Source organism: Hemicordylus capensis, chromosome 5, assembly GCF_027244095.1.
Source record: "Hemicordylus capensis ecotype Gifberg chromosome 5, rHemCap1.1.pri, whole genome shotgun sequence".
Lineage (NCBI taxonomy): Eukaryota > Metazoa > Chordata > Lepidosauria > Squamata > Cordylidae > Hemicordylus > Hemicordylus capensis.
The window spans coordinates 63,946,849-63,973,503 of NC_069661.1; the positions used below are offsets into that span (position 1 = coordinate 63,946,849).

The 26,655-nt window shown below is 41.8% G+C and overlaps 1 protein-coding gene across 4 annotated transcripts in view; it reads right to left on the reverse strand.

The window, feature by feature from the left end:
* The window catches only part of LRBA (LPS responsive beige-like anchor protein), a 567,920-nt gene that overhangs the window by 539,775 nt on the left and 1,490 nt on the right, over positions 1 to 26,655 (reverse strand). The window lies entirely within an intron of this gene.

Genomic DNA, 26,655 nt, shown 5'->3' on the forward strand with positions numbered 1-26,655 from the left:
GTCCCTAAGAACTGTAGAGTGGCAATAATAATCCCAATCTATAAAAAGGATGAAAGGAAGCTACCTGAAAACTATCGACCCATTAGTCTTCTAAGTATAGTGAGCAAGATGTGTGCTAGGCACCTATATGAGCGGTTGGATTCTGAAAATATCCTGGCAGAGGAGCAAATTGGTTTCCACGCAGATCACTCCATTATGGACCCTGCTTTAATACTACAGCATTTACACACGTGGACAAATTTGTTGGTAGCCTTGCAGCTCACTGAAAAAGTGTTTTATGCCTCCTGAAAAGCAATTAAATGAAAAGCAATTGTCCCATGTATACCTGCATGCCTTTGATATGTCATCGAGTAAAGCAAAGCAAGTGTGAAAGAGAAAGTATTATTTATTCTACAAAGATATTCTAAAGTGGCCTGGACACATTTCTTGGTACCCCTAGAAAAGATCATAAATAATTGGATTAGAGTGATTTTTCAAATTAGCTGTTTTCTTTAATTAGTATCACACGTCTCCAATTGTGCAATCAGTTATTCAGCCTATTTAAATGAAGAAAAGTAGTCACTCTGTCTGGTATCATCATATGTCCCACAATGAACATGGACCAGAGAAAGCAAAGGAGAGTTGTCTGAGGAGATCAGAAAGAAAATTATAGACAAGTATGTTAAAGGCAAAGGCTATAAGACCATCTCCAAGCAGTTTGATGTTCTTGTAACAACAGTTGCAAATATTATTAAGAAGTTCAGGGTCCATGGGACTGTAGCCAACCTCCCTGGACGTGGCTGCAAGAGGAAAATAGATCCAGAATGGGCAGAAGGATAGTGAGAATGGTAGACAAAAAACCAAGGACAACTTCTAAAGAGATACAAGCTGAACTCCAAGGTCAAGGTCTATCAGTGTCTGATCACACCATCCGTCACTTTTTGAGTGACAGTGGGCTTAATGGAAGAAGACCCAAGAGGGCTCCACTGTTGAAAGGAAAACATTAAAAAGCCAGACTGGAATTTGCTAAAATGCATATTGACAAGCCACAATGCTTCTGGGAAAATGTCCTTTGGAAAGATGAGACAAAACTGGAGCTTTTGGACAAGTTACATCAGCTCTATGTCCACAGATGAAAAAATGAAGCTTTCAAAGAAAAAAACACTATACCTACTGTGAAACATAGAGGAAGCTCGGTTATGTTTTGGGGCTGCTTTGCTGCGTCTGGCACGGAGTGCCTTGAGTCTGTGCAGGAAACAATGTAATCTCAAGACTGTCAAGACGTTCTGGAGTGAAACATACTGCCCAGCATCAGAAAGCTCTGTCTCAGTCACAGGTCATGGATCCTCCAACAGGATAATGACCCAAAACGCACAGCTAAAAGCACCCAAGAATGGCTAAGAACAAAACATTGGACTATTCTGAAGTGGCCTTCTATGAGCCCTGATTTGAATCCTATCGAACATCTATGGAAAAAACTGAAACATGTAGTCTGGAGAAGGCACCCTTCAAACCTGACACAGCTGGAGCAGTTTGCTCAGGAAGAGTGGGCCAAACTACTTGTTGCAGATGCAGATGCAGAAGTCTCATTGAGAGCTACTGGAATCGCTTGTTTGCAGTGATTGCCTCTAAAGGCTGTGCAACAAAATATTAGGGTAAGGGTCCCATCATTTTTGTCCATGCCATTTTCATTTGTGTTATTAACTGAAATATTCCATTGCATAAAAACTCTAAAGCACAGTCTGATTTTTGTTAAATGCGTAACAAGCAATGATGGGTGCCAATTACTTTTGTCAGTTTCAAGTTATTTCAGAGACAATTGTGGGTTCTTCTTTTTTCTTGGAGGGATACCAACACATTTTCCACGTGTGTAGTAGAAAAATATTCTTCCAAATCTAACTCTGCTTTATATGCAGGATTTGTTGATTTTAGATCTGCTTTCAATCTAATCCCCAGAGAGAAACTTTGGTATAAATTACTGAGATCATCAGTTGACGGCCATTTACTTCTTTTGATGTTTAAACTATATGAAAACTCTCGTGTAAGGGTGCATTGCAGTACTCAGGGACATCTCACCAAGGAAATACCAACATTCAGGCAAGTCAAACAGGGATGTATCCTGGCTCTGCTGCTATTTAATTTTTGTATTAACTCTTGTTCCCCATTTAGGCAATCCAGACCATCATCCACCAAAATTAGCAGACAAACATCTTGCCATACTTTTATATGCAGACGATGCTGTCATCCTCTCACAAACTCCAGTAGGCCTCAGAAGAGCTCTGCGCTCTCTTGCTACCTATTGTGTTGAACAAACTTTAGAAATAAGTTATAACAAAACTAAAATCTTGGTGTTTGCAAAGAGACCAGAGATTCAGAACTAGTCACTAAATGGGCATAGGTTAGAAGAAATTAAGTATTTCATATACCTTGGTGTAATCTTCCAGGCTTCAGGAAGAAGAAGTACACATAGAGAATATGTAAGGCAGAATGCATAAAGAGTGCACAAGCAATTCAATCCTTCCACCGCTCTAGGGGTGGCCAATTTATCCCCTCCACAATAAAACTTTTTTCGGCTAAAGTACGAGCACAGCACCTTTATGCATTGCCTAACCAAACGTTTGCCTTCATTTTACACTTAATAAACCCTTTGAACAATATCCATCTCCTTGTTTTCCCAGTGCCCCAAATCATGCTCAAATTGATACTAGAACCAAACTGCTCCTCAAGTCAAGCTAATTTCCCCAAGTCAAGCCAAAAACATAGTTGAGGTGTCTAGCCAGCACAGCGAGGCAGTTCTGGTAACATATATGAGTCATATAAAGTAATATACGAGTCTTGTGCAAATCAGGACAGGCTGTTGAAACAATCTGTCCTTTTTTGAAAGACTCAATTTTAAACAGATCTTTCACTCAAAATGCATCCAGAACATCCCTAATCCATTTTTTCTCCAAAATTTGCTTATATCTTTAAGCAGTATTCATCATGAAAATAGGACACAGTGATTAACAAGCTTTAGCAAAGTGCTGCTCCATAGACAGACATGCCTTCCATGAAGAGCAGGAAGTTCCACTTACACAAAGAGCTGTTGCATGAGCACAAGTGTTCTTCAGTTCAATGAAGAAGCTTCCACCAATGTGCACCACTCCACTAAAGGTATCAAAACCACTCAGTATCTAAAGTCCTCTACCAAAATGTAATGTATTCAGACCTCACCTTTTATCTAGACATTCCTGGAGTGGGGTGGATTAGGGGAGACAACATAAAAACCACCTGGACAATAAGTACTGTATCACATTGCACTTGTGAACTTCATTATGACTTGTTGATTATCCCAGTGAAGTTTATTTTCATTTCAAAAAAACACATCTTGCTCTTGATTAAAAATGATTACCTGAAGTTAGCAAACATTTTTGTTAGCAATTTTTTTTTTTATTTTGTAATACTTTCCCTCTTGTTTGAAAGAGTTTCCACTGTAAATAGACGCAGCAGGGTGGGAGGATCACTTCAAAGAAAGAGGCTTTGGCTGCAGTTTGCAGCTTTCAGTGTTAGGACTGGCATAATCAAGCTAAGGTTGTCAGCTGACCTAATCTGCCCCAGTAGGAAACAACCAGCACAACAAATTAGCAACCACATTCATTTTCAAATATTCTTAATGCCCTAGGTTATACAGCTGGCAGAGGTGGTTGGGAGACAAGACATAGAATTACTGAGATCAAGTGTCAGGTTTGGTATTAACCTTGCTGGTCCAGCAGGGCCCGTTGGTCATTAAGCACTACGTTCAAAAGTGCTATGTTCTATATGTGGTGGAAGAACGAACACACTATAAGGAAGTCAGAAGGCCACACAAGACAGTGATGCGTGCAGGAGGAGGAGGTCATCACCCAGTATGCAGCTTAGATATTATTCTATTAATAATTTCTATCCTGTCATTCCCTGTTTCAAACAGGCACAAAGCAATTTACGAAGTCATAAAGCAACATATCAAAAAATACAATAAAACCAGTATAGAAGTAGAAGTACAAAAACAAGTTATAGTTTCACCAGTAAACAAACTGTTCTAAAGATCTGACAGAAAAGAAAGGTTTCCAGTTGTTGATTAAAAATGCTAAGAAGGGACCCCAACATGTGTCCCTGGGGAGAGAATTCCTCAAATATGTAAAACTCACAACATGCCAAAAGCCCAACCACCTTATTGAATGGGGGGGAGGGGAGTCTTCAGTAAATATCACTATGCAATATGAATCAAGACCGGATATTGTAAATACACTTCTAAACACCAACTCCAATAATTCAGTGCCAACAGATGCGTTACCTTTATAGGTTTCCCTCCCTGAAGACACTGCTAGAGTGCTGTAGGGGTGGTTGTGCCACTGTGCCCTGAATCATGAAGCAAGTGTGGACAATGGCAGCAGGGAGACTTGTGGTGGCTGCTGACTCGAGTCTGGGCACAGCAGAGTCCACAGAGTAAGTCACAGGATGCAGGCCTGGTTAGTCAAGAAGAATTTCGAGATTGTGGGATCATTTCAAGTTCAGAGGCTGAACAGGAATCAAGGGGGACCAGGTGTAAGTTCAACCCTGGACAGATCCCAGGGAGAGGATGACTTGTTCCAAGAAGGGCTAGGTAACTGAGGCCTTCAGAGAGTCAACAACCTATAGCATGGGCAGCACCAGTGACATGAGGGGTAGGGGTGGACAGCAGGGTTGGGCTGGCAAGGCAGGGATACCTACTTTCCTTCAAGCAGTAAATGTCATTGAGCAACACTTGAAGACTTGGCACACCAGTTGTGAAATGTTGCTGACCCTCATATAGTCCCTGGACCAAACTACCTCCAAGTCCTGCCCCCTCTCTGAGAGAAGAAGATACCTAAATGCCCAGCCCTCTGGTCTGGAGCCTGGCACTCTATTGCTTCTCCGTGCTCTTGCTGTCCAGTGTGGCAAATAGGCTCAAAGCAACACAAGGCCCTTGGTGGTGAAGATGCTGGCTCCTCAATAATATCCAGCTGGTTTGGGGTAAGGGATCTTTGGTTGCTGGACTCAGGCTCAATGTTAGGATCCACATTTAGTGCTTCTGCCATCTGTTCTGCTAATCCAGATGACCTCTCTCCCACTGAGGGAATGTCCAGATCACTGCTGGAAGCATGGGTAATGACAAGTAGTGGCCTTTGTTCTTGTTAAACTATCACATAGATAATAGTATTTAGTCACACTTACAATACTAATGTGATGTCTCATATGTTGGAGACAGTGTTTGGGAAAGTACAAAATAAATGCAGAAGGAAATACTAGATAGCTAGTGGTGGGGAGGCAACCTTTCTTTCTCTGACAGGGAGCAGAAGAGGAAATTGATCTGAGGGAAACTGATCTGAGGACAAAACAGAAAATAAAATTAATTGGAGGCATAATTGTTTGGAAGAGAAAATCTGGTCAGAAATTTGAAGGGGATGGAATTAATCTGTAATTAATCTGAAAAATATGTTCAATATATTTGGCAAAGAGGTTTGGTTGTTCCACAAGAAGTTAAGAGGATTCCTGTTTGGTCAGACCAAAGTCCATCTCCTTCAGCATTGTTTCCAACAGCAGCCAGCCAGGTAGCCCAGAAATTCACAAGGAAGGCATGGAAGTAGGATGACCTTCCTCCTATTTGCCCCTCATCTGATATTCAAATATACACTTACTGAAGCATGGAAATCTTCTTTTCTCCATGTGTGTTCTGCTCTGTTTCTAAGGAAATTTTAAGCTAGCAGCCATTATCACAATAGCGAATTCCATAATTATGCAGTGTGTGAAGAAGTAATGTGAGCAGTATTGCTTTGTAAGGCCATCCAAACGGGTGTTTTGTTTTTTAGCTCTGCAAACGTGGGACATGTTGGTGGGAGAAAAGAGTAGTTCAAAGCACGACAGCAACATTCTACAGCAACAAACATGGGAGCAAAGAAGTGGTAACTGGGTTTGTGGCTCAGTCCTCCATCTCTGTCTTCTACTCAGTTTGTTGCCTGGATATTTGTCTTTATCTAGTTCCATCTTGTTTCCAACCACCAAAATGCCTCTGAACAGCTAATGTGAGATACAAGGACAACAGTATTCCCCTGTTTGCCCACAGTACCTTTATATATATATATATATATATATATATATATATATATATATATATATATATATACACACACACACACACACACACACACACACACAGCCTCTAAAGATCGTAGTCTTGTTTAGCCATTGTGGATATTAAGGGAGATTCCATCAATGGAGCAGGTAGGATCAGCTGGGGCTTGGAAAGGTGGGATGAGACTGGTAGAACCCCATTTCTAGGAGGGAGTCACATTAAGTGGTCCCTCTAATTTTTTTCATCTCTGTGCAGAATGAGTTTTGTTCTGGGCAGCAGAATCAAGCCAGTGTGTGCGCACCTGCATTCAGAGTGGGGCCTTCCTCATTTAACCTGAGCGAGATCTAAAATGAACTGAGTGGACATCCAAAAACTTGTGAGTGCATGCACGTGCGCACACCTTAGAGGGAACAGTGGTCACATTCACCGCATTCTGAGCTGTCAAGTAGTATTGCTTATGACAGAGATGATGGCATCTCTCAGCCAATGACATGGACTTCAACAAATGCAGCAACTCTTTAAGTCACATAATGATAATCTCAAATATCACCTCTTTTTCAAATATTAAAACTGACTTTATCAACAAGGTCATTGGCTTTAACCTTATATAAAAAATGACAATAGTCGAGTTGCCAGAGTTCAAACTATAGTGCAGCCACCCCAAACAATAATGTACTGGAGAAGCAGGGTATAAATATTTTAAAAATATACATAAGCTGAAAGGACGGAGTCTTGCTTAATACGACACCTATTGCTATCTTCTTTCTAATTACTGCTATAAGCAATGCCTGAAACTGTATCTGCTATTTTTGAGTTTCCCATACAAATATCAGAAGTTACTAGCTTCCCAAAAAATCCCCTTGCAAAGACCAAAACAAAAAATGTTATCCTATCACTGCTAAAATCTTTTGGTTCATTGGAGGAAAGAGACAAGGAAAACATAGGAATGTGCCAAAACGTGATTCAGCAGTCCAAATCACAGGCACCTCCCTTTAAATTCGAGGGCTTACAAAAGCCCTTTAAAGCAGAGGGGAGCAGGTCCATACCTGCACCTTCTCCGCTCACCACCATCCCGGCGCTCCCCTCAGCTATGCCCACGTACCAGTGGGGCGTCTCCGAGCTGCAGAAACAGACATGCCCGCCTCTTCTTTCAAGGGCTTTTATAAGCCCTCGAATTTAAAACGGAAGTGCCTGCGATTTGGACAGCTGAATCACATTTTGGCATATCCTTAAAACATAGGTGATCTATTTATGGTTAACTGTACGGAATACCTTTAACAAATCTGGGAAATGATTTGTTAAATCTAGCCCCATCTTGCTCTCTTTCTTCCCTGGACCATCTCACCAGCAATAGCTGCAGAGAGGACGCTGATCAAGCACTGAGGGTTCTTATTAATTTTGCTTGTTTCTTTTTTTACCCATCTCATTTCATATTGAATAGAATGGGAACTTTTAGGGAAAATGATGAATGTTAATGGTCTTCATTTAATTCATTTGAATTCAAGCAGTCTTTCCACACGCAAAACACTCAATTCAATCTAAGTTCACATCTTAAATAAAGGTAGTATGATGCCATCAGTGTTTCTAGAGCTTCAAATAAGCATGCATTTCAGAATGCTGCCAACACAATAAAGTGTGAACAATTCATCTAAAGAAGACTACACAGTGTCTGTGTTAAGATAAGCTGTACTACACAAGTTCTGTGGATTTTGACTTAATGGAAGATACGCAATAAACACTCAGTAACCACTTATTTAATACTAGCTGGGCCGCACACCGAGCATCTGCGCCTCTAGTTCTCCCCCCCCCCATTTTCCCTCTGTTCTCAGCCCCACCCCGGTGCTGCCGCTGCCTTCATTCCCTGCCCATCCACCACCACCACTTTCATTCCCCCCTGCCCGCTGCCATTTTATTTTCCCACTTGCCCACAAGCCTGTCCGCCACCACCGCTGCCACTTTCCTCTCCCCCTGCTGAGAGCTCGCTCGTGAACTCTCATGAGAGCTGCACATGGGATTAGTAGAGGATATGGAGATAGATAGATAGATAGATAGATAGATAGATAGATAGATAGATAGATTTCATTCTTCTGGTTGATCACCACAGTGTAACATATGCAAAGATTCTGCAGTTGAGGACAATAGACTCCTTATCCCCAACCACAACATGATGTAGCGTTTTGCTAACAAGGCAAAGAAACGAAGTAGCACAGGTCATTGAGATACAAACTTTTCCCTCTACATCTAAACTCTGTGGTGCTCTTTTAAAAGCTGGTAGTTTGTGATTCAACAACTTGTCTTGTCAAAACTGAAATATCAAGAGGCACCTGTTGAGGATTTACCGAACAGAATGTTTTAACAAATCCATTAGTTAGTCTGCAGAGTAAAAAGCAAGTGCCCCCCTGATATAGAAATGCTTGTGTTTGAGGACATGGCTGTGTCTTCACTCATTTCAATAGAGAAACCAAAAGTTTTCTCTTGTACAAAATAATGGATATGCAAATAGAATTCCTTCACTGAAACTAAAAGAGAAAGCAATTCTGGGCAGGTAGTTCCTTGCATACTACCAACTTACCACACCTAGAACAAATGTGCTGCATAAGCTGAAGACTGATAAACATTGCATGCCCATGTTATGAGTTTTCAGCCTATTCAGTAGTCCCATCCATGTAAGTGCCAGGCCATGGAATAGTATTGATGGTTCCTAAGTATTATACAGCTAACATAACCAGAAAGTTTCAAGGAAGACTTTTCTCCAGGAAGCATTAGATTCAGTTTTTTCTGAAACTGGATACACTGTAGAGGGGGAACAGAAATGTGACCGTTAGCCATGCTCCCTGCTGTCCCTGGGTTTAGAGAACAGCACTGAATCCAGAGAGAGAGAGATTCTGGAATTCTAAATTGCATGGAGACATTGGCATGATACAAACATGATTAGTAAAGTATGCCATCGAGTTGGTGTCGACTCCTGGTGCCCACAGAGCCCTGTGGTTGTCTTTGGTAGAATACAGGAGGGGGTTACCATTGCCATCTCCTGCACAGTCTGAGATTATGCCTTTCAACATCTTCCTATATCACTGCTGCTTGATGTAGGTGTTTCCCATCGTCTGAAAAACATACCAGAGGAGATCTGAACCAGCAACCTCTGGCTTGCTAGTCAAGTCATTTCCTTGCTAAGCCATTAGGTGGTGATAGAAACATGATTAGAAACTGAAATTAATGCGACAAATTAATCATGACTAACTTGTCCCATTTACTTCAATGGGACTATTCATGAGAATTTAGTCTTCATGTCAGCCAGTGTCCTCAGGTTCACCACTGCAATCATCTGAGAGGTACTGAACCCATAGAAAGCAATGGACAACATGCCTACCAGTACAAGTGAAATGACTAGCAAGTATACTCCCTTCCTCCCGCCTTCTACATGGGTACAGAACACCCAAGTTCTATAATAATAGAATAAGAAGTTATTCTAACTTCAGCCTAATCAATACTATTTTGTCAACATGTTTTTTTCCACAACAGTAAGACAGTTCTAATGTTCATGTCCACTTCCGTTTCTAAAACAATCATACTAACTTCTCGGCAGGGCATGTATTTAGGTCTCATTTAGATGTTTTCTTCTGATCTAATAATTATAGTAGCCCTTGAGTAAAAGGGGTAATAATAAGGGCTGTTAGCCATGTTTCTTTTTCAGTACTCCAGAAAAAACACAGTCACTTCACAAGAAAAATTAACACTAATTACTTGGTGATAACTGTTGAATAAAACAATTATATAATCATCTGCATTTCCAAAGTATCCAGACAATGTGAAAATTGATAGGTAAGGTGATAACACAACCTACATTTGGCCATGAAAGTGGGGGGGGAGAGGAAGCTGTAAAAATATATATCAAGCAGGTATGGCTGCTTAGAAGAAAAAGATGAAAAGCCTAGAATACTTATTAAAATACATGGCACCATCTTCATTGCTTAATGATAGCAGGATTATTTTTGTCTGTTTACTGTGAATATCTAGCTTAATATCATACATTTGTTGCATATGGCACCACAGATGGTGGCAAGTAGCTCAAGGAAGTATGAAGTATATTTATGAAAGACTGCAAACACCAAGACAATTGGGGGAAACTCTTACCAGTCTCATTTCCCGCTAGATTTAGAACAGACTTCTATTCAGGATTTTTGTTAACAATATCATTTAAATAATCCACATTTGTGAAAAGCAAAATTCAAGTCAGATAACAGCCATAAAAGATGCAATTAAAATGGGGGGGGGAGGATAGAGGAGGGGGGAGGGGGGGAGAGGCCAGCAAAATGGGTTTAAACCATATTTTCAGGAAGCAAAAAACCTTATTTTATTTCATTATTAGAAACAAAATATCTTAATTTGGAAAAATAAACTAAAATTTGGGAGAAGTATTCAGAGGAATCAGTCTAATCTTGCTAAATAGGATTTTCTATTTAAAAATAAGGGTTTCCAAAGGAAGACTAAGTGCAACTGCACATTAAAATTTTAAAATGGCAGTTTCAGTGGTTGATATGAAGAAAGTTAAGTAGTCCCACTGAAATTAAGACAACGAAGTTAGACAATGCCTAATTTCAGTTGGACTACTTTGAGTAACTTTCCTCATGCCAGCCAATATCAGCAAGATATCCTGTCCTATCATACAAAAGTGTCTCCTTGAATCCTGAAGGCAGATAATTCAACTACAGATGTGAAAGGCAGTGTCATTAGAAAGTCTGACTAGGGCTGAAGAGAACCATAATTCTGGGTCCCTGCTTGGCCATGAAGCTCACTGTGTTCCTAGGTTGTCTCACTGATTTCACACACTCTCAGTTTGACATGTCTCATAGGATTGTTAAAGGGGATTATGTATGGTTTCCTGAGCTCCTTGCAGGAAGAGTGGGACATAATGGGAAGGTGACAGGGTGCAAGGCCATTCCACCTGCCTTGCCAGGACTCACCAAATGGCCCCTTTGCCTCCTGTGGAAACTCCAGCCCAGACGGGGAGCAGCCTGCCTGTCTCCTCATCTGTTGCCAGGTTCTGGCTGGCTGGCTGGCAGCCTCCCAGATTGAACTGTACCATCTGCCGCTTGTCCTGGGAGCTGCTTGTGGGAGGAGTGGCTTTCGAGGCTTGCAGGCTTAAAAACAAGGATGTTCACCAAAGACTATAGCCATCAGGCTGCCTGTAGGTGGCCACCAAAGCAGGCTGGCCTTTGGGGCTGGGTTGTGCCAGGCCTTTTGCAGGTATGAGTTTGGGCTCTCTTGAGTGGGATGGTGCTGGAGGTGCACCCAGCAATTCTGGGGCAGCTATTACTGTAGCGGTGGGGAATAGAAGAATTGGCACTGGCAGAACAGCTGGCCTTTACAGGGGAAGGGAAATCAGTAATTTAAGAACTGTTTCCACATCCAACTGCTTTGTCAACTCTCAGGCCTCGGGGAGCAGCTCCAACAACCCACAGAGTCCGGCCTTGCTTCTCTGGGATGCCAGGTCGGTTCAGAATAAGACCGAAATTGTCCATGATTTTATTGTGGATGAGGGAACTGACCTGGCATGTATAACTGAGATCTGGTTGGGGAGGCGAGTGGTCCAGTGTGGGCTCAGCTTCTCCCTCCAGGTTACTCTGTTGTGGAGCACGCTAGAGGAAGTAAGGGTGGGGGGTGGAGTGACTGTGGTCCATAAGAATACCATTTCCCTTACCAGGGCCCCTGTGAGACAATTGAATTATACTGACTGAGTACATGTTTTTGAGGCTGGGAACTAGGGATAGATTGGGGATTCTGTTTGTGTACTGTCCACCCCGCTGCCCAACTGACTCCCTAACTGGAGCTGACGGAGCTGGTCGTGGATTTGCTGTTGGAGTCTCCTAGACGTTTGGTGCTAGAGAACTTCAACATCCACTTTGGGGCTGGCTTGTCTGCTGCAGCTCAGGAGTTCATAGCGGCCATGACAACTACGGGCCTATCCCAATTAATTAATTAACATACATATTTTTATACCGCTCCAACCTTACATCTCTGGGCGGTTTACAAGAAGATAAAAACAACATTAAAACGTTCGTTAAAAACAAGAACAAGAAATTTAAAACAACAATTTAAAAATGTTAAAACAATATTCTAAAACAACATTAAAAACAATCAAAACAGTATCAGTTAAAAGCCTGGGTGAACATATGCATCTTTAAAGACTTTTTAAAAATTGTCAGAGATGGGGAGGCTCTTATTTCACTTGGGAGCACATTCCAAAGCCTCGGGGCAGCAACGGAGAAGGCCCATCCCTGAGTAGCCACCAGATAAGCTGGTGGCAAATGCAGACGGACCGCTCCTGATGATATCAATGGGCTTTGGGGTTCATAATGAAGAAGATGTTCTCTTAAATACCCAGGGCCCAAGCTGCTTAGGGCTTTATAGGTTATAACCAGCACCTTGTATTTTGCCTGGAAACATATCAGCAGCCAGTGTAACTCCTTCAATACAGGAGTAATATGGTCTCTCCTAGATGACCCAGAGACCAGCCTGGCTGCCGCATTCTGAACCAACTGTAGTTTCCAGACTACATACAAGGGCAGCCCCACATAGAGTGCATTACAGTAATCAAGTCTGGAGGTTGCCAGCAGATGTACCACTGTTTTGAGGTCATCTATCTCAAGAAATGGGAGCAGCTGGCATATCAGCAGAAGCTGATAGAAAGCACCTCTGGCCACTGCCTCAACCTGGGACACCAGGGAGAGACTCAGATCCAGAAGCACCCCCAGACTGCGTACCTGTTCCTTCTGGGGAAGCGTGACCCCATCCAGAAAAGGCAGATCAAGATCGTCTCTCGAGTTTCAACCTCGCACGAGTACCTCCGTCTTATCTGGATTCAGTCTCAGTTTGTTATTCCTCATCCAGCCCATTACTGCCTCCAGGCAGGCATTTAGGGAGGTTATGCCCTCTCCCCATGATGCTGACAGGGAGAAATATATTTGGGTGTCATCAGCATACTGATAGCACCCTGCACCAAATTTCCTGATGATCTCTCCCAGTGGTTTCATGTAGATGTTAAACAACATCGGAGACAATACAGAGCCCTGAGGGACACCATACAAAAGTTCAGATTTTGAAGAACAACAATCTCCAAGGGACATAGGAACAGAACCACTGCAGACCAGTGCCTCTCACTCCCAACCCCCTCAGACACTCCAGAAGGATACTATGGTTGATAGTACTGAAAGCTGCCGAGAGGTCCAAAAGGACCAACAGAGTCACATTTCCTCTGTCCATTCCCAGTTGGAGATCATCTATCAGGCTGACCCTGGCAATCACCACCCCATAGCCAGCCCAGAAGCCAGTTTGAAATGGGTCTAGATTATCAGTTTCCTCCAGAGCTGCGAGGCCACCACCCTCTCAATTACCTTGCCCAGCCAAGGAAGGTTGGAGACAGGCCTGTAGTTACTCAGCTCTGAGGGATCCAAGGTAGGCTTCTTCAGAAGCAGTCTAATAATTGCCTCCTTAAGACAAGGAGGCATCCTACCTTCCCTCAGAGAAGCATTTATAATCTCTACCAGGGCTTCTACAGCAACCACCCTGCCAGATAGTATAAGCCATGTTGGGCAAGGGTCAAGAGGACAGGTGGTGAGTCGCACCATTCCAATCAGCTTGTCCATATCCGCAGGAGTTACGAAGTGAAACTGATCCAACCTAACCACATAAGAGGAGTCGCTGTACACCTTCACATCAGACACTGAAGTAATTGTCAAGACAGAATCTAAGTTGGCCAGAATATGAGAGATGTTTTCCACAAAGAATTCATTAAACACATCACAGCGGGTAATCGATGGTTCCAGATTCTGATTCAAGGGAGGAGGGGCACATACTAGCCCTCTCACAACCCTGAATAACTCCGCCGGACGTGAACTTGAGAATGCAATACGAGCAGAAAAGAATCGCTTCTTTGCTTCATGTATTGCCTGAGCATGGATCTTCAAATGAGATCTATGTTGCAATCTGTCGGATTCAAGCAGAGTCTTTTTCCACCTGCGATCCAGACGTCTACCTTGCCGCTTCAGCCCCCTTAGTTCTTCTGTATACCAAGGGGCCAATTTTGAAGTGGGTTGGAAAGGCCGCTTAGGAGCGATCATGTCTACTGCCCTGGTGAGTTTGCTGTTCCAATTCTCCTCAGGGCATCAACAGGATTGCTGGCAGAGCCAATTGCTCCAAGGCTTCTTGAAATCCTATTGGATCCAATAAACTTCTCGGGCTGACCATCCTAATAGGTCCCTCACCCTTGCGAAGGAGGTGTGTTACTGTGAGTCCAACCTTAATTAGTTTTTGAACCAACTCATGTTGCTGGCCACGCACTTGATTTGGTCTTTTGTTCACATCAGGGGGGTGTTCTGTGGGTGGGGGATCTGGTGGTTTCCCCATTGTCATGGATGGACCACTACCTAGTTATGGCTGGTTTCACAGCCACAATCCACCCCTGTAGGGGTGGTGCACCTATTAGGATGGTCTGTCCAAAAAGGCTGCTGGACCCAGTAGGATTTCAAAAGGCCTTGGAGGATTTTGATGTTGGTGTGGCTGGTGATTCTGTCGATGCCCTGGTGGGAACCTGGAACAGGGAACTTATCAGGGCAGTAGACATGATTGCTCCTAAGCGTCCTGTCCAACCTGCTTCAAAAATGGCCCCTTGGTATACTGAGGAGTGGCGGTGGCTGAAGTGGTTGGGTAGGCGACTAGAGCACAAGAGGAGAAAAACTTGGTTCGAATCTGACAGGATGAAGCATGTGACCAATTTGAAGACTTGCGCGATAGCGGTATGTGCAGCAAAAAAGAGATTTTGGTCTGCACGCACTGCGACTGCAGGCTCGTGCTCAGCAGAGTTTTCCCGGGTTGTGAGAAGTTTAGTCTCTGCTCCTTCTACTTCAAATCAGTCCCCGGGGTCGTTCTGCTCTGGGGTCATTCTTTGCAAACAAGATCTCCTGTATTCAGGCCAACTTGGACTCCACTATTTCCACAAGGTCTATGAAGGAGGTGTCCAGCAATCCTTCTCGCAGTATTAGGTTGGATCAGTTCCAATCTGTGACTCCTGAAGATGTGGACAAGCTGATTGGGGTGATGTGGCCTTCCACCTGTTCTCTGGATCTTTGCCCAACCTGACTGTTTCTATCTAGCAGGGAGAATGTTGGAGGTGGCCTACTTAATATCATACATGCATAGCTGAGAGAGGATAGGGGGCCTCCTTGTTTAAAGGAGGCAATGGTTAGACCACACCTTAAGAAGCCGTCCTGGACACCTTAGCGATGGATGGTTACAGGCCAGTCTCCAGTCTCCCTTGGCTGGGCAAGGTGTTTGAGAGGGTGGTGGCCGAACAGCTCCAGGCAGTTTTGGAGGAAACCGATTATCTAGACCCATTTCAAACTGGCTTTAGAGCTGGCTATGGGGTTGAGACAGTCTTGGTCAGCCTTATGGATGACCTTTACCAGGGAACCGACAGATAGAGTGTAACTCTGCTGATTCTTCTGAATCTCTCAGCGGTGTTCGATACCATCAGCCATGGTATCCTTCTGGATCGCCTGGGGGATAGGGGGCACTGCTTTGCAGTGGTTCCGCTCCTATCTCTTGGATAGATTCCAGATGGTGGAGCTTGGTGACAGTTGCTCCTCAAAACAGGAGCTGTTATATGGAGTCGCTCAGGGCTCCATTTTGTCACCAATGCTTTTTAATATCTACATGAAACCGCTGGGTGACTGCATCAGGAGATTTGGTGCTGGGTGTTATAGTATGCTGATGACACCCAAATCTACTTCTCTTTTTCATCTTCAGGAAATGGCACTCATTCTCTAAATGCCTGCCTACAGGCAGTAATGGGTTGGATGAAGGATAACAATTTGAAGCTGAATCCAAGCAAGATGGAGGTGCTCATTGTGGGGGCTCAGAATCTGAGGGGTGAGTTAGAGGTGTGCTGGCTGGGGTTACACTCCCCCAGAAGGAACAGGAACAGGTGCGAAGCTTGGGAGTACTCCTGGACCCAGGCCTCATCCTGGGATCTCAGGTGGAGGCCATGGCTAGGAATGCTTTCTATCAGCTTCATCTGATTTTACAGTTGCAGCCATTCCTTGAAGAGGATGTCCTCAAAACAGTGGTGCATCAGCTGGTAACCTCCCGGCTTGACTATTGCAATGCGCTCACGTGGGGCTGCTTTTGTATGTAATTCAGAAACGTGGGGCTGCTTTTGTATGTAATTCAGAAACGTGGGGCTGCTTTTGTATGTAATTCAGAAACTTCAGTTAGTTCAGAATTCGGCATCCAGACTGGTCTCTAGGGCAACCCGGAGAGACCGTATTATGCCTGTCTTGAAACAATTAAACTGGCTGCTAATATGTTTCCGGGCAAAATACAAAATGCTGGTTATTTCCTTTAAAGCCCTGAATGGCTTAGGTCTGAGTTACCTGAGAAAGCGCCTTCTTCTGTATGATCCCCACGGCACGTTAAGGTCATCTGAGGAGGTTCGTCTCCAGTTACCACCAGTTCGTCTGATGGCGACTCAGAGCTGCCTTCTCTGTAGCTACTCCTGGGCTATGGAATGCACTCCTGGCAGAAATCCAGTTCATTACTATCTTTCAGGAGAGTCCTTAAAACCTATCTGTTTGGCCTGGCCTTCCAGGATTTTTAAATAGCTGTAAACTGTTTTAAATTGTTTTAAATGGTTGCCCTGGTTTTCCAGGGTTTTTAGCTGTTTGAATGTTTAAATGGTTTTATTCTGTTTTTATAGTTTTGATTTTAATTGTTTACTGGTTTTCATTGTTTTTATCCTGTTGTAAACCACCCTGAGCCATTTTGAAAAGGCAGCATATCAATCGAATAAATAAATAAATAAGAAGCATCCAGACTACTTAGTGCTGACGAAGCACCATTGAAATACATGAGACAAGCTAGTCTTAACTAACTGAAGTCCCATTAATTTCAATAAAACTGAGTCATGTCTAACTTGGCTTTTGTCTAGCTTTGTCTATTAGACAATAGGCTGTACGAAGCAATGATACAGAATATTTTATTTTTATCATGGCTTCATTCAAATGTGTATTAAACTCTGAAGTTGAACATTATCCTAATGAAATTTGTCAGTGCAAGGAATGTAAAATTTTGAAACTTTCAAATAGCTTTAAAACTTTCATCACAAAATGAAAGAAGCTGAAGATGAGGCATTGCCAAGTGAGTGGCTTGCATGTCTTTTCATTAATTTATTAATCAGGCTATACCATATTGCAGCTTTTATTTTGACATCACCAACAACACAGACTCTCTAGATAGCATCACATTCATTACTTCCATAAGCTATGAAAAACAAATGTGGCTTGAAAGGCTGTCCTATTCCATTTGTCATTTCTTTTCTAAGAGCAGTACTTTGCCTCATTTGTGACTAATTTCTCAAAACAGGAAGTGGAAGAACACTACAAATTGGATTATGGATGCATCAAAGGATGCTTATCTTGCCTATAATAGTTAATTTCCATTTTATTCTTATATTAACTAGTTTCTTTTGTTCGACTAAATGTTTTAGTGTCAACAGGATGCAAGGTGTTGAACACCACCATCACAGAGACTACTTAGAAAGTTGATAATTTACATTAGAAGGAGAAGATTAGATGTGTCTGGGAGTGTTACATGTAAAATGGTACACAGGAGACTCAGAGGGCTGTGAAGAAGCGCAGAATAAGTTTAATTCAGAAAAGTAATTTTGAGGAAAGGAAAGATAAGGACGGACAGGAAAGGGGCTGATGAATTAGAAGTGGATAGGCGTAAGAATAGCATGATAAAAAAAGGGCAAAGGTGTGAATAAAAAGCTTACAAGGATAACAGAATTGTACAGAATGTAAGGAATACAAGTTGAAAGAAATAAGCCCACCTTTTCTGAAGTATCTCTAAATCTGAAACCTAGTATTGTCTCTCATACAGCTTCCTAAAGTCACACTTGTGCACAACACTAAAGATATGCACACACGTGCCGAGTACTTCCTGTTACCTCTGGCCCAAGAGGACACGGGGCGGCAGGGAGGTACACTTTTAAAATGGAGCGCCGGTGAGGGAAATGTGGCGTGAGGAGTGAGGGGTAAGGGCACCTTCCCCCACCCTTATAAGGTACACCCCCCTGCCTTCGAGCCACCCCCTGCCGGTTACATGAACATCCCTAATGAAGACTAGCACCTTGTATCAAACACACACTTTCATGTTTTTGTAAACCTTTACAGAAATTGTTAGGGGTTTTTTAAAATTTTGTTTTAGAAGCACATGCCTTTGTTTTAGCTGTATACTCCATTTAATCCTCCAGTAGTCCGTCTGCAGCTACAAGTCACTGCAAAAACTAGGGCCTTTAATCAGTCCACTGTAATTTCATACTAGGAACTCAACCTAGCTCAAACCAGTGTTACTTTATCATGGACACAATACATAGACTGAAGTGACAGAACTAGGATAACCAGAGCTAGAGGTGTATTCACCAATGACCTAGAAGATATTATGCAATGACGGCAATGCAGACTTTCACACAGTATGAAGTGATTGTCTTAACGGTAGTTGGTTTCCCCCACTTAGCAGCAACAGTGGAAAGTTCTGAGAAATAGAATCAAGATGATCACGTATTCAACCTACATCAGACAGCTACTTTGAAGAACTGACGAGTTTATTCTAATAGTTGGCCTAGCTAATACAATACTGGCTGACAAACACAGCAAGGACGCACTAGTGAAGCAAGAGAGCAGCATAACAGAACTTGCCAACTGCACCAGTGCAGCACAGAAGCTGCAATTTTTAACACCCTCCACTTCCCTAGATGTCCTCTGTTCCACCCTCAGGGACATGTTTTCCAGTGGCACAGACAACTTTCTGGGCAAGGGGAGGCATCAAAAATTGCAGCTTCTGTGCTGTATCGATGCAGTTAGTTGAGAAGTTCTGTTACGACTACTCTCTTGCTGCACCAGTGCATACTTGCTCTGTATATCAGTCAACTGTTTTAAAAAGAATGCCGCTCAACAGCCTGAGCTCTTCCACTGCTGCAAATAATCAACATTTTAATTACATTTGTATCTTAGTAGAACAGTATTAAACCACCTGATGGTGCAGGGGAGGAATGACTTGATTAGCAAGACAGAGGTTGCCAGTTCAAATCCCTGCAGTTATGTTTCCCAGATTATGGAACACACCTATATCGGGCAGCAGAGATATAGGAAGATGCTGAAAGGCATCCTCTTGTACTGCGTGAGAGGAGGCAATGATAAACCCCTCCTTTATTCTATCAAAGAACCACGGGGGTCTGTGGTCGCCAGGATTCGACACCAACTCAACAGCACACTTTACTTTAGAATAGTATTAAGTAGGAGATTGAGGGTATAAAGTACAGTGGCAGCTCGACACATTGCATCCAACAGTGATGTAATTCATCTGACTTTAAATCAGAAATATAGTTGATACACCATATAAAACATATAAATGCTTCTGTACATATTTATAAAACAGCTAAAGCAGAATTAGGAAAAAACAGAATTTGTGAATATACATGAAATACTGGGAGAAAAATCACAGCTCTTCTTCACTTTTTAACATTCTTGGAAAAACCTTTTTGTTTTGTTTATTAAGGAGGTAAACAGAATATAAACAATAGGCTCCAGATGAAGTTTTAGAAGAGAAGTAAAATTGCTTGGTTAATTATTTAACAGACCTCTGGTACAGAAATTAAACTTCCTTCACAATTGCTCACCATTGAAACCAAATCCTGCCACAGACAATTTCCTTTTAATAAAGATTTGCTCTTCTCCATCCTCCCTCAAACTTCATATCACATTTGCACATCAGTTTGCCGCTGCACAGCTCTTATATGATGAAGGAAGCTTCACTCTGACTGAACAGCAGAGAAGACTTCAGTAAAGGCCCCAACTACATAACTTACACTATGCTCCTGTATAATAAGAGGTTTTAAAATAATTAGCTCATTAACCTAAATAAAAAGTCCTTTGTATCCAAAGAGTCCAGGTATCCATCAGGATTGCAACAAACAGTTTTCCTGATAGCTGATACAGACAGCGAAAGGAGGTGGAACACCAAATAACTGGAATCCTGAAGGACTTTCTCTAATGCAAAACGTCAGACAATAGTATTTTGTGATCCATGAATATGCTTTGCATACTTATTTTGTAATTAAACCTCTCTCTCTCTCTCTCTCTCTCTCTGTATACACATATATACAAGAAAGGAAGATATCTCATGAAAACAAAAAGAGAGAGGGGAAAGATCTCAAAAGATGCACATGAACATAAATGTCTTAGTTTAAGATGTAACAAAACTCTGGTTTTGCTGCTACAAATCAACATGAGCACCTCCCTGAAAATGTATTTTAGATATTTATGTGCTGCTTTTCAGGTGACCCTCAACAATTTCACTTAATATGCAAAAAATATTCTCCAGTTGTGGTTTGATAGAAGATGAGAGAGTCCAACTTGCAAAGTTCACCACCTGAGAGGTATAGATGGGCCATTAAGATAAAGTGTGCCGTCGAGTATATATTTTGGAAAAGAATAGTATATTGCAAGTCCTTCCAACAAGTGATTTAGAACAAGAGACATTTGGTAATTACTTTGACACACATATTAAGTTATACATTGTACACAGTTCTCAGCTCGCCTTTAAATTAGGTGTATGGAGGCTTCTGTACTGAAAATGACTCTAGGGCTTTATCTTTACAAGACAGCTTATTATTGTGATTGGAAGAAGAAACATAGTGGGAGAGGCTGAATATAACTATCTTCAAAGCAGCTGCTCAGCATCATTTGATATGGATTTAATACAATCTTCTAGGGCCTGGGCTATGACTTGTGCTACCACTCTGCAGGGACTTCATCAGAAACCTCTGCCCTGGGTGCAGCCTGACATTATTGCATCCTGCAAAACTGAAGCTAGTTAATTGAAATAACCCACTACACTGGTACACACCCAAACGTAACCAACCTACTCCAAAACTTGGCAAGAAACCTATACAACTTGGCAGCATAAGAAAACAGAATATTTCAATCCCTATTCAAAAGCTTCCTGTCCACATTTAGGTAATGGTGAAATTGTGCAAGAAGCTAACAGTATTGAGAAGATAGGGTGGCAGCCTTAATGTGAGAATCAGCCTGTATCATTTAGCTAATGATACTATCTTAACGATTACACCAGGATTTTATCTATCTATCCATCCATCCAAACACACACCACAACTGAAGCAATAAACAGTATTTCCAAGGTCTCTCGAGATTCATTATCATAATATAAATAGAGGACACGTCTATCAGTGGCTATTAAGACAAGGGCTATGGGCCACCTCCAGCCTCAGAGGCAAGATGCCTCTAAATAACAGTTTCAGAGGAGTAACAGAAGAAGAGAGGGCATGCTCTCAGCAGTTGCCTGTGGGCTTTCCAGAGGCATCTGGTGGGCCACTGTGCAAAACAGAATGCTTGACTAGGTGGGTCTTGGGCCTGATCCAGCTGTTCTTATGGCCACAAACGTTCAAAACATGCTTACTAAGCTTGTCATTGTTAAACAACCAGAGCAGCATGCAAGGAGGGGGCCAGCAACAACTGGAGGGGGCACCATATGTAAGACTGTGGTGGAAGGGAATTCCATGAACACAGAAACAAAGATGTGAAAAGTTAAAAAATGGTGCGAACTGATCAAAGGTGGTGTCATTTTGTAGAGAATGTTTGAAGATCAGTAATTCATGAATGTTTAACCTTTGTCATTTTATCAGCCAGGAAGTCTGAAATGTATAATAAAAATGCAGCATTCTTCAAATCACCAACTTATTAAAATATGAATAAATAAGCAAGTTGCATTAGATAGATAATGGGCCCTTAAGGCTTTATTCTTCCTCAATTAGCAAGTTTTTAAAAAATTAAAAAGGATTGTTTTCATGATAAATAATTAATTGAGATTTCACTACCATATAGAATGCCTAAAGTTTTAAAAGTAAACACTGCAAAGAAAAATCCAAATCAATGTAAGCAAACACAGCTTTCAAGACCGAACTTGCCACAATATTTGCATTAATTATATTTTTAATGTTTCTCAAAGCTACATGTAACGGAATCATTTTTCACAGCAATGTATTTTATAACTGCTTCGCTTGTAAATACGAAGCAATCTTATGCTGGTTTAACCAAAACTTTATTCAGAACCAAATCCATTTTCTCTTTCTCCTTTCCCTCTCTTTTCTTTCCGACTCCACTCCATCCACACACTCTCTACAGCAGTGGTGCTCAACTTTGGCCCTCCTGCAGATGTTGTCCTACGACTCTCATAATCCCTAGCTATTGGCCACTGTGGCTGGGGATTATGCGAGTTGTCCAAAAACAGCTGAGGGGCACAAATTGTGCAGGCCTGTTCTACAGGATCTCCACTGGGACAAACCTCCAAACAGCAAAATGCAGAAGATTACTAGACAGAACACAGTGGAATCAGCTTCCTGTTTGGCTTGAGCTTACTCCACACACAATCCAACAGAAAGTGGTCAGTCTTCTATATCTGATCACCAATCACAAGACCACAGCCAACATGCTACACTGAACTACCACAGGCCTACTTGTAAGTACAGGAGACCTTTGTTATCCACATAGTTACCTAAGGTAATGAGGGACTAATAGGGGTTGGAGCCATAGCTCAGTGAAAGAGCAGTCCCTGGATCAATCCCTCACATCTCCAATAGGGGTGTCGGGAAACCTCTGTCTGAAACCCTGAAGAACTGCTGTTAGTTGGTGTAGACCAGGCCTGCTCAACTTAGGCCCCCCAGCTGTTTTTGGACTACAACTCCCATAAGCCCCAGCCACAGCAGCCAATAGCCAGGGATTATGGGAGTTGTAGGCCAACATCTTCAGGAGGGCCAAAGTTGAGCAGGCCTGGTGTAGACAATGCTGAACTAGATGGACTAATGGTCTAACTCAGTATAAGGCCTATATACCTATGTAAAGCAATTGCCTGCCTGGTGGCCCCTCTAGCAACATCCCTTGGAGGTGACATCATGCGCACAGGGTGTGGCTTGGCTCTGGAAGGCTCCCTCCCTGGAGCGAGAAAAAGGGAAATAGATGTTTTAAGGCAGCAAATGAAATGCTTTCAGGCAGCAAATGCTGCCTGAAAAGGACAACGGAGAGCTCACCCGGGGCTCTCCGGAACCCAGGCATGGGCAGAGGGGAGTTTGCTCAGGGCTGTTCTGGAGGGCTCTTTCCATTGTTGGCCCGGGTTCTTTGAATCCATTCGCACAATGGTGGCTCTGCCCCTAACTGAAGGACATCCCACACAGCCAATCACACCGGAGTTGAGGGAGGAGCTTCTTCCCTCAACTTCAGTTCTAGGGGAAGCAGCCTGTGGTTCAGAATTTGGATATACCGCAGGCTGCCTGGGTTGCAATGACAAAGCTCATTACAACCCAAGACCTCCGACTGGAGTTCCAAATCTGAACCCTCAGTCTCATCACCGTGTGTAACCCAGGCTGACTGCATTCAGACATAATACCTGCAGAACTGCAGGCCCATTCGACTGCGGTTCCGTGTTACATGCTAATGTGGCCCAGTGCCCACAATTCTTAAACTATGGCCTTATGGTAGATGTTCTATTGCCTGTACATATATGGCTACAGTCATTGAAAAAGGAGTAATATGGGAAATTCTGTAACCCTTGGATTTTCCCTACTCACGGCCTCCATGAGGAAAAATGGCCTCCATCCACTATCAAAATTGGTGGGCAAGGCCTCAGGAGCAATAATTAGCATTTCCTGTTACAGAGACCTTAAGCAGTATAGCTAGAACAGATCTCTACTAGTGACCTCAGAGAGCCACTGTGTCAGTCCAACATTCCTCCATATGTTATATAAAAAAATAATCTTCTATAGAACATTCATACCTTCTACAGAATATTGCTGCAGAATTTTAGTACTGGTTAAATGAAAGAACTCTAAAAGTAAATTGTTCTTCCTGTGTATATGCTCAAGATTGAGCAAAGGTTAAATCAAGCCTGTACCCTATACCAACATTCAAATTGCCAACTAATTTTTTGGAACTGACACCACCTTGCTACTTGCTAGAAAAAGCAGATTCTCACTCCAATAAAAACATGAAAGCAATTTTTTCTCCAGATTCTACAAGGGTCAAGACTTCAATATTGATGACTTCTCTACATAACTCATAATTTAAATCAATTTGACTGTATTGCCAATAGTGTATTTCACTACAGACAGAGGCACTGGGATAAATCCTTTAGAAAGGAGAGTAAACTTTTGTATAATTACTCATACATGTGCAATCCTGCAATTCAGATGTTGCAGTCCTCTTGAGTCTTCAGTGAATTTGTATATGAATACCAAGCTACAATAGGGATGTGCATGAACTGTCAGTTGGACGGTTTGGCGACGAGGAGGTTACCTTTAAGAAATAGGGAGGACGCCCTCCCCACCCCAGCCTCGTTTCCTCTGCCAGCGTTGCCTCCAAAACGCAGGTCGGGCACTTCCAGTTTTACACTGACCAGGGCTACAAGGAGGTATGCAGTAGCCCTGCCCCAGCAGTTTTGGTGCCAGCAGAGGTCTGAACGCTGGACCTCCAAATCAGTTCAGTAGTCCAGAAAAGGGCCACCGAACAGCTTCATACACATCCCTAAGCTACAGTTGTAATGCGAGATGTAGTTACCTACTGCTTCCTGCTCAGATGAGTTTAAGGTGGTTCAGACCCTTTCTCTTTCTTCTAACGAAACAAGATGCAGAGGTTGTTGGGTTTTTTTAAGCTGGTAAACCAGTGCAAGAAATAGAGGAATAGGGATGAAGCATGAATGTCTTTGCAATATTTTCCAAGGGCCAGAGGAGTGCATCAAAAGAAAGTTAGTCATGACTTAGTCCCACTGAGATTAATAGGATTTAATTCATCATTACTAATTGTCCTATTTAACTCAATAATACTTAGCCATAACTAAAAAAAATTTTTAATACAGTCCACAGTTTGCTCATCATGTTAGAACAGGCCTAGGCCACAATTATTCTGGGAATATCTTTAATTAAACTGTCATCATAATTTTTAATCAGGTTTGTTTTGTATTTTTAGCTTAATATTTTAATTGTGTCTTTTTTACAATCTTGTTTTTAAATTTTGCTGAAAACTGCCTTGGAATTGTTTAATGAAAGGCGGTATATAAATTTAACAATAAATAAATAAATAAATTTTTAAAAGCTTGAATGAATCTTGTTATAGATGAAAAAGATTTACCTCTATGTTATAACAAAAGCATTACTACAATGGATAGCTTCTCTTCGCAGTTCCTAAAAAGCACTTTACCAAAGGAGTTCATCCACTTCCCATTTTAGCTTCTTTAGCCACAGGATGTTTCTAGTTATTTCTTTCATCCCTAGCTGTACGTTTCCAATCCTGAAGCTGAATAAAATACTGTTATTCAACTTGGGTTGCATCAAGCAACTTGAGTGCTGGCTGTAACTAAAAGTAACTCACACTTATCTATACAATCAGTTACATTTGTTTTAGTTCAAACACACATTAATGGCACAAGTGGTTTTATTGACTTCACAAAATAATTTAAGTTGTTTTCAAGATCTGGATCTGGACTTCAGTCTTCAGATATTTACAGTCATGTGGAAGGGTACAATACTGTGCCTTTTAACTTTCCATTCAACTTTTTAAAGCTAATTTGAAATTATAAGCTCTTTCAAAGCTTGTATTTCAAAATACACTCCTAAGTCACTTTAATAATCCTTAACCATGTTTAAAACAGACACTATTACCCTTGTCTTCTAATGTTTATAAGAACATGTTTAGCTATGCGTATTTCCAAATATCCAATATTTATAGTATATTCCAATATATTCCAGTATATTCCAAATATCCAAAATGCAACATAATTATGACTTTTTTTTTTTAGTTTTACTATACACTTTGCATATTTTAAAAAATGTGAGACCTAAAAAATGCCTTAACTATTCTGACATTCAAATGCAGTTTCATTGTTACACAAAGCCTGCTGCTCTTGCTTTTGTCAATTACCACAAAGTTCTCTCTCTCAGACAACTCTCACTACTAAGGAAAAGTTTGCTGCCCTCAAGAAAGCTAATTCTGACATGCAAAGTTTTAACTGTATCTCAGTCCTGCAGAAATAGCTGCAAAGGCTTATTTGTATTACTATAGTTAGAAAAAGTAAAACAGTGTTTTTTAAAGCAAGCACATCTGCAGGATCCAAACCTTACATCGTCATCTTAAAATCTGCTATACTGTATCAACAATTGTGTCACTACAATGGTGAAGTCTGCTTTATTAACCCAACATCACAAAACATAATATTACATCAGCACTACAAGCAGATATATTTAGAACCAATTCACAAGCCTGTAGTAAGCAAGCACTCTGAGTTTACTTTTATAAAGTAATAAGAAAGCTTCTCCAACAGCAGCTATACCTTGGAATAAAATAATTTTTTAGAGACAAGAACTGCAACAGAAAAAAAGTAATGCAGCCTTCTGTCACCTGGTCTAAGTAAGGATCCCTTCCAGGATAATAGCATGCTAGACTCAC